The 11,128-nt window shown below is 38.9% G+C and overlaps 1 pseudogene; it reads right to left on the bottom strand.

The window, feature by feature from the left end:
• LOC103210444 overlaps positions 1-7,995 on the bottom strand; it is a 12,720-nt pseudogene extending 4,725 nt beyond the window's left edge.
• Between the last annotated feature and the right edge of the window lie 3,133 nt (positions 7,996-11,128).

Below are 11,128 nucleotides of genomic sequence, written 5' to 3'. Positions count from 1 at the left end.
GTGGGGCAATTTCACTAAGGCAGCCCACCACGGCATAGGCTCCTGTTTCATGCGTCTGCCTTCCTTGTGTTCATTAGTTTTGATGACACGTGTCACAGAGAGAAAAGGCCCCTTATTAGTTATGCTATCTGTAAGCATTTTAACACTGGAGTTTTTAAATTATCTTCAGGAAAATTTTACTTACATGTGATATTAATGATATTGTTTGATAACTTCCACATTCTGTTGGATCATCTTTCTTTGGAATGGTTACAAATATGGATCTCTTCCAGTCAATTGGCCATGTAGCTGTCTTTGAAATCTCTTGGCATAGTCAAGTAATTTATTGAAACATCTCAGTGGGTATTCTGTCAATTCCTGGAGTCTTGTTTTTCGCCAATTCCTTCAGTGCAGCTTCAAGCATGTTCTTCCCTTTTGGTTTTCTAATTCCAGGACACATATCATTGTAATAATTGACTTTGTCTTCTCAAGCTGCTCTTTGAAATCTTCTGTTCAGCTCTTTTATCCTGTCATTTCTTCCATTTGCTTTAGCTACTCTCCACTCAAGGGCAATACTCAGAGTCTCTCCTGACATCCATTTTGGTCTTTCCTTCCTTTTCTTTTTTTTAATGACCTTTTGCTTTCTTCATGGATGATGTTCTTGATGCCATCCCACAACTCCTCTAGTTTTCAGTATTGGTGTTCAATGTGTCAAATCTGTATTTAGATGGTCTCTAAATTCAGAAGAGATATAATCAAGGTCATATTTTGGTTCTCATGGGCTTGTTTTAATTGTCTTCAGCTTCAACTTGAACTTGTATATGAGTCGTTGACAGTCTATTCCACAATCAGCTTCTGGACTTCTTTTGGCTGAAGACATTGAGCTTTTCCATTGCCTTTTCCCACAGATGTAGTCAATCTGACTCTTGTGTATTCCAGCTGGTGAAGTCCATGCGTATAGCTGCTGTTTATTGTTGTTGAAAAAAGGTATTTGCAATGAATAAGTCATTGGTCTTGCAAAATTCTATCATGTGATCTCCAGCATCATTTCTATCACCAAGGCCATATTTTCCAACTATCAGTGATTCTTCTTTGCTTCCAATTTTTTCATTCCAATCACCAGTCTGATAATCAACACATCTTGATTACATGTTTGCTCAATTTCAGACTGCAGAAGTTGGTAAAAAATCTCCAATATCCTCATCTTGGGTTTTGGTGGTTGATGCATTAATTTGAGTAATATTGGTATTAATCAGTCTTCCCTGTAGGCATATGGATATTATCCTACCATGGATAGCATTGTATTTCAGGACAGATCTTGAAACATTCTTTGTGACAATGAACGACACACCATTCCTCTTCAATTTGTCATTCTGGGCATGGTGAATCACATAGTTTTCTGATTCAAAATGGCCAAAAACAATCCATTTCAGTTCAGTAAAGTCTAGGATATTGATCTTTATGCATTCAATTTCATTTTTGACAACTTCCAATTTCCCTAGGTTCATACTTTGTACATTCCCTGCTCTGAGTACTAATGGATGTTTACAGCTGTTTCTTCCCATTTTGAGCTGTGCCACATAAACTAATTATTGTTATTTTGTTAGGTGCCATTGAGTCACCTCCAACTCATAGAGACCCTATGCACAGCTGAACAAAACACTGCCTGGTTCTGCGCCAGCTCCATGATCCCTGCTATACCTGAGCCCGTCATTGCACCCACTGTGTCAATCCATCTTGATGAGGGGCTTCCCCTTTTTAGTTGACCCTCCACTTTACCAAGCATGATAACCTTCTCCAGGACATGGCCCCTTTTTACATGACCAAAGTAGGTGAGACAAAGTCTGGCCATTCTCATTTCCAAGGAGCATTCTGACTGCACTTCTTCTAGGACAGATTTCTTAGTCATTTTAGCAGTCCATTGTACTTTCAGCATTCTTTGCCAACACCACAACACAAAAGCATAGACTCTTCTTCAGTCTTCCTTTTTCATTGTTCACCTCTCACATGCACATGAGGCAATTTAAAATACTATGGCTTTTGTCAGGTGCACCTTAGTCTACAAGGACATATCTTTTCTCTTTAGCATTTGAAAGAGAATTTCCTTTGCAGCCAATTTGCCCAGTACTATATGTCATCTGAGGAGCTCTGGTGGCATAGTGCCTAAGACACTTGGCTGCTAACCAGAAGGTTGGCAGTTCAAACCCACCAGCCACTCTTCAGAAGGAAGATTGGGTGATCTACTTCTGTAGTGATACTGCCTCGGAAACTCAAGGAGGAGTCACTATGAGGTGGAGACAACTCGACACATAACAACAACAACAATACATCGTCTGATCTCTTGATTGCTGCTTCCATTGATGTTGATTGTAGAACCAAGTAATACGAAGTCTTTGACAACTTCAATCTTTTCTCATTTATCATGACACTGCTTATTGGTCCAGTTATGAGGATTTTTGCTTTCTTTATACTGAGATGTAATCCATACTGTGGACTATAGTCTTCAATCTTCATCAGTAAGTGCCTCAAGTCATCTTCACTTTTAGCAAGAAAAGTTGTGTCATCAGCATATCTCAGGTTGTTAATGAGTCTTCTTCCAATCCTGCTGCCATGTTCTTTTCATATAGCCCAGTTTCTCGGATGATTTGCTCAGTGTACAGATTGAGTAAGTATGGTGAAAGGATACAACCCTGACGCACTCCCTTCTTGATTTTAAACCATGCAGAATCCTCTTGTTCTGTTCAAACAACAGCCTCCTGGACTATGTACAGGTTCCTCATGAGTACAACTAAGAGTTGTACAACATTTGTCCCAATGTTATCCATAATTTGTTATGATTCACACAATCAAATGTTTTTGCATAGTCAATAAAACAAAAGTAAACATCTTTCTGGTATTCTTTGCTTTCAGCCAAGATCCATCTGATATCAGCAATGATATCCATCATTCCATGTCCTCTTCTGAATCCAGCTTGCATTTCTGGAAGTTCTCTATCAATATACTGCTGCAACCATTTTTGAATTATCTTCAGTAAGATTTTACTTGCATGTCGTATTAATGATATTGTTCAATAATTTCCACATTATGTAGAATCGCCTTTCTTTGGAATGGGTACAAATATGGATCTCTTCCAGTCAGTTGGCCAGGTAGCTGTCTTCCAATCCTCTTGGCATAGCTGAGTGGTTGCCTCCAGTGGGGCATCCGTTTGTTGAAACATCTTAATGGGTATTCCATCAGTTCCTGGAGCCTTGTTTTTCATCAGTTCCTTCAGTACAGTTTGGACTTCTTCCTTCAATACCATTGGTTCTTGATCATATGCCACCTCCTGAAATGGATGAACATCAATTAATTCTTTTTGGTACAGTGACTCTGTGTATTCCTTCCATCTTCTTCTGAATTTTCCTGCATCATTCAGTATTTTGCCCATAGAAGTTTTCAATATTGCAACTTGAGGGTTAAATTTTTTCTTCATTTTTTTCAGCTTGAGAAATGCCGAGTGTGTTCTTCCCTTTTGGTTTTCTAACTCCAAGTCTTTGCACATTTCATTATGATAAGTGACTTTGTCTTCTCAAGCTGCTTTTTGAAATCTACTGTTCAGATATTTTATCCTGGTGATTCTTCCATTTGCTTTAGCTACTCTCCATTCAAGGGCAAGTTTCCAAGTTTCTCCTGACATCCATTTTGGTCTTTTCTTCCTTTCCTGTCTTTTTAATAATCTTTTGCTTTCTTCATGGATGATGTTCTTGATGTCATCCTACAGTTCCTCTCGGTTTTGGTCACTGCTGTTCAATGCATCAAATCTATTATTCAGATGGTCTCTAAATTCAGGAGGGATATATTCAAGATCAAAGTTTGGCTCTTGTGGACTTGTTTTAATTGTCTTCAACTTCAAGTTGAACTTGCATATGAGCAGTTGATGGCCTGTTCCACAATAAGCTCCTGGCCCTGTTTTTGCTGAAGATACTGAACTTCTCCATTGCCTCTTGCCATAAATGTAGTCAATCTGATTCCTGTGTACTGGAATCTGGAGAAGTCCACATGGATAACCATCATTTGTGTTGTTGAAAAAGGTATTTGCAATGAATAAGTTGTTGGTCTTGCAAAATTCTATCTTGTGATCTCCAGCATTATTTCTACCACCAAGGCCAAATTTTCCATCTACCGGTGATTCTTCTTTGTTTTCAACTTTTGCATTCCAGTCATCGCTGATAATCAACACATCTTGACTGCATGTTCGGTCAATTTCAGACCACTCAAGTTGGTAAGAATCTTCAATTTCTTCATCTTTGGCTTTGGTGGTTGGTGATAAATTTGAATAATAGTGGCTCTGGTAGCATAGTGCCTAAGGCATTTGACTTCTAACCAGAAGGCTGGCTGTTCAAACCCACCAGACACTCTTTGGAAGGAAGGTTGGGCAATCTACTTCCATAGTGATACCACCTCAGAAACCCAAGGAGGGGCTGCTATGAGTCAGGTCCTACTTGACAGCACATAACACAACAACAGTATTAACTGGTCTTCCTTGTAAGTGTATAGATAGTATCCTATCACTCAGCATTGTACTTCAGGATAGATCTTTAAATATTCTTTATGATAATGAAAGCCATGCCATTCTGCTTCAAATTGTCATTCCTGGCACAGTGGATCATATGGTTGTCTGAATCAAAATGGTCAAGACCAGTCCATTTCAGCTCACTAATGCCTAGGATATCGATCTTTATGCATTCCATTTCATTTCTGACAACTTCTAATTTTCCTAAATCCATACTTCATAAATTCCATGTTCCGATTATTAACAGATGTTTGCAGCTGTTTCTTCTCATTTTGAGTTGTGCCGTATCAGCAACTGGAGGTCCTGAAACTTTACTCCATCCATATCATTAAGAATGGCTCTACTCTGAGGAGGCAGCTCTTTCCCAGTCATATTTTGAGTGCCTTCCAGCTATTCATAATGTTTTCCAGTAATATATCAGACAGTGCTTCACTGCTATTCATGAAGTTTTCATTGGCTAATTCTTTGAGATTTGGATGACCTCTCTTTCTTCCAAGTCTGTCTTAGTCTGGAAGCTCCGCTGAAACCTGTCCACCACGGGTAACCTTCTGGCATTTGCAATACTGGTGGCATAGCCCCCAGACTCATAGCAACATGCAAGCCACCATGGAATGACAAACTGACAGACAAGTTCATCTTCCTTAGCTGTTCCAAACTGCTCTGGTCACTTCTTGGTCTCCCTTAAAGCTGTTCCAAACACATGCCCAGCCCTCCTTCCTAGCTGCCTTTAAAGCTGCTCCAAACCACCACCACCCCCAGCTCACCTTCCAGGCCACCCTTAAGGCTGCTCTCAACACGCCAGCACCCGGCTCATCTTCCAGGCCACCCTTAAGGCTGCTCCACACACACCCATGCCCAGCTCACCTTCTGGGCCACCTTTAAGGCTGCTCCCAACACATATAAACATATGCTCCAACAATTCCACTACTACACATGTACCCAAAAGATTGGTATATGTGGTATATGTGTCACCAAAATATTTTACAAAATTTATAGACCAGCAGTACTGCTAGCCACCTCAAACTGAAAACCACTCATATGCGCATCAGTAGTGGAATGATTTGCTTAATTGTCTGAAATTCACACACTGGTGTTCATCAGTGATGCCAATGAATGATCTAGAACCACATGCAAATGTACAGATTATTCCATTATAAAGAGAAGTTAAGTTATCATACCTGCTACAACCTGCATGAACCTTGATAATATTACTCTGAGGGAAAAAGTCAGTCACAAAATGAGAAATATGGTACAATCTCACTTACATGAAATATCTAGAACAGGCAAGTATATTAACATCAAAGCTTATTAGTGGTTCCCAGGGGAAGGCAGGAGGGAAGTGGGAAAGGAAGACACAATGCTTAATGGACAATGACATTCTGTTACATGAGATGGAAATATTCAAGCACGGTGACAGTAGAACAAAATGATGGGCATATTTAATGTCACTGAACTGTACATGTGAAGACAGTTGAAATGTAAAATGCTCTGCCACACATGTATTAACCACAATTTAAAAAAGAAAGAAAGATCGAAAAAAAACCAGGCTCAAAAGTTACACATAAAGTCAAAACAATATATACAATTTAAAAAGAACAATACAAAGCAGTTCATATGACATAACTTCACTTCTATAAAGTACATAGGAATTGAGAGTGATATGCTGTTATGTATGAGAACAGTGGTTACGCTTGAGTAGTGTCTGGGAGGGGCTACAGGAGGCAAACAATGTATCCTTAATATACCATTAATGTACTTAATATATATTTAAATATCTAAAATCTACACCAGAATTGTTTTGAGAGAAGGTGAATTGATTATGTTGTACTATTGTCCTCATATTGATCAAGTGGAGGTTCAGGTATTACATCGACACTGTAATTAGTTTTTCAAAGTATGCTGTAATTTCTGGGTTGAAATCTAAGAGATAATTAGTATTCACACTCAAGAGAAAAGGATAAAATACAGAATTATTTTGAAAATAACACAAAGAGAAAAAAAATAATAAAATACAGCATTGCCATGAAGAGGACACAATAAATTGACAAAATGAATCCCAAATATATCCATTAGAACAGTAAACACATATATACTAATTGATCCTGTCAAAGTCAAATAACACTTGATTATATTCATTTGGATATTTTTTCACATATTACAATATAGCTAAGAGAAAAAGATTACAGTAGGAAAATGAAAAATACATTCTGTGTAATTCTAAGAAAATGATCGGGAAGTATGGTGATATAAATGTTAGCTGAAATGGACTTTAAGGTTAAAGCAGTTTATCATTGTTGTAATTAGTATGCTTCTTATATTTCTTACTGAGCAATTTTTCAAAATTATTGTTTGATGAATTATAAACATAATGTGATCAACATGCTTACAGAGCCACAGAGAAAGAGAGAGAGAGAGAGATACGAGGATATGCACGGGCATGAGTGTGTGCCAGCACTCTTTTGTACAAGGTTTTTTCTTATGTGCTTGGGTTCTGTGTGGTGAATAAGGAAAAAGACGAACCTGTGTAAAAACATACAATTAAGTGTTTCTGATAAGATGATAAGAAGGTAAAATCCTTCCTTATCCAGACAGAGAAGAGTCTGGAGTCATAGCTCAAGAGAACAAAGGGGCTGATGGTTGGGTAACACGCAGCAGTTACTGCAGCCGTGTTCACCAGCCACCAACTGGGATAATTAAAAACAGATACAACTTGAAAGAGGGAGGAGAGGGTGTAAAAAGACACAAAGGTGCTCACCAGGACAAGGATGGTTTGGGTGGCTCTGGTCTCAGGGGAGGATCTGGGGAGACGCTGTTTCTGTGAACGTGTTGGACCCGCTGCTTGTGTCTGTGCAGGATGGAAACCAGGAAGCCGCTGGCCCAGAGCATGAGCCCCAGAGACAGAACATCAGGGAATGCTGATGGTGCTGCAAACAGTGAGGCTGAGGTTTTGTCAAGATGAACAGAACAGTCTCCATGGTCTCTATAGTGTATGATGCTTTTATTTCTCCATTTGCCAGACCCATGAAGGGGAATTATGATGGTTACCAGCACGTGCAGGAGCCAGAACAGGACAAGGGAGAAGCCAGTGCACTTGGGACCCTTCACCTTCAGCTCCGCCCACCTGGAGTTCCCAGGGCTGATGGTGAGGCCTGCAACATACTCAAGAGGCAGGTGCTGCCAAAGGACACACCCTGCCCACTCTGTGAACATAGAAAAGAAACTTGCATCCAAAATCATTGAAAAAAATATTTATACCCAAAAGCAGCCATATTGTGGGGGATTCCTTTAGAGAGAATGAGCATGGAGTTGGCTACAGTCAGGTGCCTGACAATCAAGTCTGAGAACCTTGACCTGCACCCAGTGAAGTAGAGGAAGATATAATTGTACAGAAGAAAGAAACTTCCCAGGAATCCAACTGTAATCTGTAATAAGATCATGGCTATTGTCAAATCTTTGGAGGACATTCAGTTCCCAGTAACTAATATGTGTCTGTAGACACTTTGGGTCCTGCGTGAGAATATGAGACACAGACCACATACATCATATCAACAGAAACCCACTATTCTCCATCTACCATTAATTCCCACTTAGAAGTATTAACTTAAAATTATTTCACTCTTGGTTTCCAAGACTTGGATATAACCTTTAAAGACCACTTGGAATGTAGGCTATGAACTGTACAGGTAGTAACTTCTTTATTCTTCTCCAACCTATGAGGCAGTCTCTACTATTAGTTTCATTATAAAGAAAAGGAGTATTTAGGTGTAGAGAAATTTAGTAACTTATCTAAAATCAAATGCTGGTTAGGGGTAGAGAAGGGACTTGAACCTGGCTGAGCTGGTTCCAAAGACAGTACATTTAATCACCATGCTCTGGTAACCAATCTTGTTAGATGTTTACCTGTGTCTTCTTGACTACGCAAAGGCATTTGACTGTGTGGATCATAACAAATTATGGATAACATTGTGAAGAATGGTAATTCCTGAACACTTCACTGTCTTTAGGAGGAAACTGTACATGGACCAAGAGGCAGTCATTTGAACAGAGAAAGGGGATACTGCATGATTTTAAATCAGGAAAAGTGTGCATCAGGGTTGTAATCTTTCAACACAATTATTCAATCTGTATGTAGAGTGAACAGTCCGAGGAGCTGGAGTATTTTAAGAAGAGCATGGCACCAGGATTGGAGGAAGATGCATTAACAATCTATGCTATGCAGATGACACAACACTGCTTGCTAAAAGTGAAGGTAACCTGAAACACTTACTGATGAAGATCAAGGACAACAGCCTTCAATATTGATTACACCTCAACATTAAGAAAATAAAAATTCTCACAAGACCAAGTGTAAGCAACATCAAGATAAATGGAGAAAAAACTGAAGTTGTCAAGGATTTCATTTTACCTCGATCAACCACCACACACATAGAAGCAGCAGTCAAATCCATCAAGGTGTTACACTGGGCCAATCTACTGCAAAAGGCTTCTTTCAAGTGTTAAAGAGAAAAGATGTCACTTTGAAAACTAAGATGTGCCTGACCCAAGCCCTAGTATTTTCAGTTGCCTCATATGCATTTGAAAGCTGGACAATTAATAAGGAGGACTGAAGAAGAATTGATGTACTTGAATTGTGTTGGTGAAGAACATCATGGACTGCCAGAATAATCAACAAATCTGCCTTGGATGAAGTAGGGTTAGAAGTGAGAATGGCCAGAATTCATCTCATGTACTTTGGTCATGTTATCAGAAAGGACCGTTAATGCCCTGGAGAAGGATACCATGTTTGGAAAAGCAGAGGCTCAGTGAAAAGGGGGCATACCCTCAAAGAGTTGGACGGCCACAGTGCCAGTGATTCAAACCCCCAACTGCACCATAGCAGAAGATGAGGCAATCTGCTTCTGTAAAGATTTACAGTCTTCGAAACCCAGTGGGCAGTTCCACTTTGTCCTACAGGGTCCCTAGGAGTGAGAACCGACTCAATGGCAGTGTGTTTTTTATTTTGGTAGAAGACATGAGACTCTTGGGTCAGACAAAAGGATGATATGAATCATGGTACACCCAGACCTTGACAGCTCCATTGATTCCTCTTGCCTCTGAAGCATCAGACCTCCCCTGCCTTTGCCCAGCAGAATACATCATCTTTTCTTTCCTGGGCATCTCTGCCCAGTAGCAGACACTACCTCTATCCTACAAGGCTATTTTCTACACAAAGATCCCTAAAAAGACAGTCAGGAAAAAAATCTTCTATGCCACAAAGCCCAGCAGAAACTTGAAAAATGCATAAATATCCATCACTTGTTTCTATACTGTCTTTTTTCTTCCAAAATTTCTCAACTGTATCCCACCCCATCAACCACACTGATTTATCTATTTAGCAATAGGGCCAATGCACCTAATTTGCTTCATGCAACATTTGATTATTAGATGACTATCCTTGTATACCTGATATGAACCCCACTTGGTCATAATGAATGATTTTCTTGGTATGTTGTTGGAGTTTATTGGCTAGGATTTTGTTGAAGATTTTTGCATCTATATTCATGAAGGCTAATGGTCTGTAGTTTTCCTTTTGAGTGATGTCTTTGCCTGGTTTTGGTATCAAGGTTACACTTGCTTCATAAAATGAGTTAAGGAGGATTCCATCCTTTTGTATGTTTTGGAATACTTTGAGTAGGATTGGTGTCAGTTCTTCTCTGAATCTTTTGTAGAATTCTCCAGTAAAACTGTCTGGGCCAGGACTTTTTTTTTTATGGTAGTTTTTTGATGACATGTTCAATTTCTTCTTTTGATATGGATCTGTTCAACTTTTCCACATCGGTCTGTGTTAGTTTAGGTAAGTGGTGTGTTTCTAGAAATCTGTCCATTTCTTCCAGATTTTCAAATTTGTTGGAGTACATTCTTCATAGTATCCTGATATTATCCTTTTTATTTCAGGTGGTTCTATTGTGATGTCACCTATTTCATTTGTTATTTGTGTTGTTTGTATTCTCTCCCTCTTTTCCTTTGTTAAATTTGCCAGAGGTTTGTCAATTTTATTGATCTTTTCAAAAAACCAACTTCTAGTCTTGTTGATTTTTTCTATTTTCTGTTCCATTGATTTCTGCTTGAACCCTGATCATTTCCTTTCTTCTGGTGACTGTAGGCTTTTCTTGCTGTGCTCTTTTCTAATTGTAGGAGATGTTGAAATCAACATTGATTTTGAAAAAAGCATTGATTTTGGCTCTTTCTTCTTTTTTGATATGTATATTTATTGCTATAAATTGGCCTCTGATCACTGCTTTTGCTGTCTCCCAAAGATTTTGGTATGTTGTGTTTTCATTCTCATTTGATTCAAGGAAATTTTCAATTACTGTTTATTTCTTCTCTTATCCAGTCTTTCTTAAGGAGGGCATTGTTCAGTTTCCATGTGATTACTCTTTTTCCGTTGATCTTCCTATTGTTGATTTCTAATTTGATAGAATTGTGATCTGAGAAGATGCTTTGCAATATTTCAGTGTTTTCAAATTGACGAAGGCCAACTTTATGGCCTAACATGTAGTCTATCATGGAAAATGTTCCAAGGGCACTGGAAAAGAATGTATATTGTGCTGTTATTGG

Source organism: Orycteropus afer, unplaced genomic scaffold, assembly GCF_000298275.1.
Source record: "Orycteropus afer afer isolate SDZICR_OR568_19922 unplaced genomic scaffold, OryAfe1.0 scaffold00610, whole genome shotgun sequence".
NCBI lineage: Eukaryota > Metazoa > Chordata > Mammalia > Tubulidentata > Orycteropodidae > Orycteropus > Orycteropus afer.
Note: the sequence above shows the minus strand (reverse complement) of the source record. Positions and strands in the feature narration are given on the sequence as shown.